This window comes from Macrobrachium rosenbergii, chromosome 56 (genome assembly GCF_040412425.1).
Source record: "Macrobrachium rosenbergii isolate ZJJX-2024 chromosome 56, ASM4041242v1, whole genome shotgun sequence".
NCBI classification, from domain to species: domain Eukaryota; kingdom Metazoa; phylum Arthropoda; class Malacostraca; order Decapoda; family Palaemonidae; genus Macrobrachium; species Macrobrachium rosenbergii.
This window is the reverse complement of record NC_089796.1, coordinates 38,795,952-38,802,128: the sequence shown is the minus strand read 5'-3', so window position 1 is coordinate 38,802,128 and position 6,177 is coordinate 38,795,952.

The window sequence follows — 6,177 nt, the reverse complement described above, 5'->3', positions numbered from 1 at the left end:
AAATGGTATGATAGCCTTTCCATGGGTAGCTTTGTGCTTATTTTTCCAAAATCTCATTTTTAAAACCATTGGGTCAAAATTGATTACTTCATATTTTAAACATTTTTTGTCAAAGAAAACAAGTGCATTGTATACCTAAGGTTTATTATAGAGACTAATAATTTAGCAAATTCAAAAGTCTGCACAGATTTGCTTCTAGCATTTTTGGTATGTGTCAAAATTAGTGTGCAAATGAAGCCGGAATTTGAAGGCATGTTATCCGCAAAATAAACAAAAAACGCGTTTTCTAGGTAATATTTCGTTCAACGGAACACTAAAAAGTAATTTCTTGATAAAATGTCATAGAGATAGAGATTGTAAGAGTGATGATTGGAGTTACTGTAAAAGGAATTTTTTTTCTTCAAATTTTATATATTGACGTCTAAAGGTGAAAAACTAAAATTATTTTTCACAGAAATCCACCGTGTGGATGCACTGGGATCTAACCCCTACAGATTATGTTTCTTAATCCATATTGTTAACTTTACAATTGAAAATGGGTCCATAATGATGGAGGACACTGAATACACTGGTTTTACTGAACCGCTCCAACTGACTTGGGATGAAGGGCATCATTCATTGTTCAGATGTAAACCGTACAAACCTAATTAGTACCAAAATCTGGGTGGTCTTGGAACACATCCTCCAGGCAGCTCAAATATGGCAACATGACCCCATACTGGAATTAGCTAAAGACACTCCTGAAGATATCCCAGATCTCAATTATCACAGGAAATGTATATATATCTATCACAATATATAAGTCACTAGCTGGGCATCATTGCACAAAAAAAAGACTATGTATGTATGTATTATGTATGATGTGTTGTCGCGCAAGGGGCATCCAACACTTAAGAATATTTTTTTCAAATTTATTTTTTGTCAGAAAAAACAAAATACGCCAGAAAAGTCAGAAGACCGATATGTGTTTGAAGTGCAGAGAACTTAGAGCAAATGCTAAGAATAAATGAAAAGTCGCCACAAAGAAGGACGTTTCAAAAAGAGATGGCATTGTTAGCAGAGATATTGTGGCTGCTGAAGCACACTACCACAGGTCCTGCTACAGACTGTACACTGCAGTGAAACTTGGTAGGAGGGTGCCTTAGCCAATGCTCAAGAAGATGAAGATATATAGAAATAAGATGGTTTCAGTAACAATAAGTGAACTCTCTTTTGATCTGTGAGGACTATTCATAAACCATATTCTGGTGATGACTGATTAATTTATCATAACTTGTAGCATCGATGAAGAACTTTTCGCTGTGGATAAAGTACATCAAAATAATCTTATCAAAATTATCAAGCACATGTCAAAGGATTGAGACCGAGTTTGCAAATGTTCTTTTACATCATCCCAGATCATAATGGCAAACTTCTCATCTATCCATTAGTTTAACAGTGAAGGAAAACTTGTCAGTGTTCCAGCCTCTAAAGTAACAGTTGAAGACCCTGAGCGCAGAGGTGATGCCCAGGAACTCATCGATACTGCCAAGCAGCTTAGGCTGATATTGAGACCAATGCCAAAGATATCCATTGCCACCAGATATCAAGATGTTTAATCTGATTTGCCGTATTCCAGAATCCTTATTGTATTTCTTGCACATCTTGCCAAAACTGGGCTCCACCCTGTTACATTTAGTAGAATCAGTGTTTATGCAAGAGTTCATATTCATGGACCTCATTTATTAGGATATCTGAAGACAACTATTGAAATGAATATGAAATAACCACAAAAAATCATTGCCCGAGAAATATGTCAAGACTGTCAAAAGATATATTGATAAAAAGCATATACACAAAATACATCATATTCCTATACTTAATGTAAATAAACGTATGGTCAGTTATTGATCAGGTTGGTCCTACAACTGAGAAACACACATTTATAATTATATATCTCTTCATAATATATATATATGGGATATATATTGATATATATATATAATATGTATATATATATATATATAGGGTGATATGGCATATATATATATAAAGATAACAGTACAGGAAAGCTGACCAGGTGAGGCCTACATGGAGTAAAAACCATTGATGACCTCTGTATGCTAATTATACGCATATACAATCAAAAAAAACAATTTCCACCGAATGATCCAATAAATCCCTGACAGCTGTTGTTGAGCATTTGAGATCAGTCCTTGCCACCATACTAATGCTTGTTTGGATGCTGAGCGAACGTTTTCTACTTAGTCAGTGAGCAGTGGACAGTCTTCCACATCAAAACCTGGGAAACCATTGGCAATCGTTCTGAAATAACAAAAATTGGGTACCTTCCTTAATAGTGCCCTTCTCATTATCTGATGACTCATAATATTGTTCTCAACCAATTTTTTATAATATAGTATATATATATAAAGATTGTATATATCTTTACCATATATTATATATAAAGGTTGTATAATCACCTGGAAGCACATAAACAGTTCAGCAGCATCACCATCATATATATGAATTTTTTTTATATCACACTGATTTATATGGCAATCATGAAGCTATTATACAAGATATATATATATGATCTATATATATGATATATATTGCATAAGGGTCATTATTCACATCATGGAGGCACTATTAAGTAGCAGGAGACTGCACAATATTATATATATATTTTTGCGCCTATATTGAATATTTCTGCCTATATATATATATAAACACTGATGACATGGTACATCTGGAGGAGTCTCTACAAGTCAATAATATCTTTTCCAGGACATCTCCAAAATGTTACGCATGATCACTGAAGAACCCACTCTGCATGTTTTTGGATTCACCTTGAGGAATACATTAGGTGTCAGAAAAGGCAGTGGACTCAAACAAACAGAAGAATGAAACAGAGATGTGCATATATTGTGATATCCTATATATATATATATATATATATATATATATATATATGGATATATATATCATATATAAATATGATTCCATATATATATACATACATACATACATATATATATATATATACACGTATATAAATATGTCATACTACACTTAATATATATACAGTATTTTCAAAATGTGTACAATACATGTTATATAAAATTCTTTATATAGCTATATCAGTGAACAAGGATATATATACTGCTGTGGAACAAAAGGCTTTAGTCTCAAATAGGAGCCATCAGATATATATATATTATATATATATATATATATATATATATATATATATAGATATGTGTGATGTGTGTGTGTGTGTGTAGATGTATGTATATATATATATATACATACAGATATAAGGATATATATATATATATATATATATATATATACAGTATATATATAATATATATATATAAGATATGCTTAAAACCACAGTAGATGCACGTGACCTCAGTGTATAAGCGATCCACAGGAAAATGATAGGCAGATGTTCAGTACCAAGAGAATTCACATCGAATAATGCATTCGATATTTGACCAAATATCGAATGCATTATTCGCACATATCTAAAATTTAGATCATCTTATTAACTGGAGTAAAGCAAGACCTTTAGTCCCGTATAACGACACAGTTAAAAGGAATATCATCGAATCTTGTTTTATTAATCAGATAATGAAAGTATTCTAAATTTAAGTCTTGGTTTTATTTAAACTTGATGCCTTCGTAATTAAAAAAGTTTCGAAAAATATGCAAAATTAATATCCATTTTTATACATGTTTCTGCAATAAATGAATGGGCAGATTCCGTTGACCTTATAGTTAAGTATACTGTATATTTGGATTAATTTGTGATCGCGTGATCCCGATTTTTAAAGTTATTAATCTTTTTTTTACCCCTTGGCAAAAAACCATCTGGTATTCAAGGTAATACATGTTTTTGGATTTTGATATCAAAAAACTTTAGTATTTCTTGTTGTTTGGCTTATGTTCATTTCACAACTCGATCCCAGATTATCCAAAAACAACTTTCTGTTTATTACCCTTTGACAACTGGCCATCTGGTATTCTTGTTCTTTTGTTTTTGCCCAACCTTCTTTATATCTATGTCTCATTTCGTGCCCCACGACGATGCATTAATAAACGATGAAAGCGCTTGGTACTGAACTTCTGCCTGTCATTTTCCGGGCATTCAAATTTATATATATATATATATGGACTTTATAAATATATATATATATATATATAATTAAAATATATCTATATCTATAATGGATTATATATAAATTCAGTTTTATATATTCATATCTTTTTATAATGATATATATGACTATATATATATATATATATACTGTATATATACTGGTCATCCATGCTACGGTATGTTCATTAAATAAGAACGTACCATTTAGTTTTTGGAGTCAATTTATTGACATCAGGTGCAAGAAAAGTAAGTGTGTTCGCACATACAGAAGAATGAAACAAAATCGGATTATTCAAAGCCTTTTTTGATGTAGTTTATGCACCACTAATATAAATAGAGAGTTTCTGAAATGTAATGAGGTCTCCAGGACTTTATGTAACGAACATAAGAAATTAAATTCGAACTTTCATTTTAGACCAGGCTTAGGAATGTGTTAATGTGTAATCAGGTAAGATAAGAGCAACTTCTGACCTTTTAGGAGTTAGTTAATTATAGCGAGAGCTATTCTGCTATTTATAATATCGATCGTTAATTTCAACTACGTAATCTGTTGATGGTTTAGGATTTGATTCACACACCTTAGACAGCATATGTATATATTACATATAAAATATATACATACATACATACATATGCATATATGTACACATGTATATTATATACACACATATATATACATAATGTTTATATTATGTATGTCACTTTAAAGAGAGGGCCCTGAAAGTAATAGAAAGTTGAAAAGTCAGAATAACCTAACTTATTACACACTAAACATTTCTCAAAAAAAAAAAAACTGCTTCCCTTAAGTGAGCTCTAAACAGTAGTAGTGGCTAACGCAGCCTTCAAATCACGGGTCGAGGGGAATAATATATATTCTTGAGACCTTACCAAACGTAAGAGAGGTCCCCTAGGCAAAATAACTGGGCCAAGGGCGCAGACTGAAGAAAGTATCACTTTAACGTCGCAAGACGATCAACGGACACGGCCGTCCGACAGGTAATCACACCTTACCAGTTGGCAGAGAGGTCCCCTTGGCAAAATAACTGAACCAAGGGTGCAGACTGAAGAATGAATCAATCTCCCAAAGGAGGACAGCAGCAGCAACTGAAGAAAGGCGGGTATCGTAATCCAGAGTTAATCCTAAAATAAGTCAAGCCCTCACAATGTTAATGGTCCAGAAAACGACTGACTCAGTCCTGGCGAGACAGCGCCGAATACAGCTCCAGATGAGAAGCCAACACCACACGTGAAAATAAAACAAGCTCATTGTAATTAAAACTATACAACAAGTCAGAAATGTCGGGGAGGAGGAAACAGGGTCATTACATCCCCCCCAAAAAATACTGCCAAAGTGACTTATTCAAAACAAATTAATTTACGTTAAATTTAACATTATTACTGACAATATATATATATATATGTTATATATATATATATATATATATATATATATATATATATGAGTATTAAGTCGAGAAACATGCCACAACTATCCTGGGTCAAAGTATTTTTAATTTAATTTATTATATTTTAAAAATGGCACTTGGCATGTTTCTCGACTGAAAAGCTCATATATATATATATATATATATATATATATATATATATATATATATATATATATATATATATATATATATATATATATATATATATATATATATTGTGATTTCTATGACTATATCAGTCCTTCGTCATCTGTGGTGATGTGTGATGTATACATACGTAATTACATACATACATATATACATATATGTGTGTTTATATATATTCTTTTTTTAATGGTATAATGAGTAGTATTATTAATGTGAATAGTTGTACTTCACAGACTAATTAAAAAACTAGGTTCTATTTACATGAGACCTATTGATCAATGATGCCATGGTGAATTTTCATTTACATTTCTAGATGAAAATAACTGTAACTCCATGATTGAATGAATACGTTTTAAAATCTGTCCCCAGCATATGAAAGCTATCTGGCCAAACAACACCGGATTAAAGCTCGATATCTTTCTAATTGGACGCCAG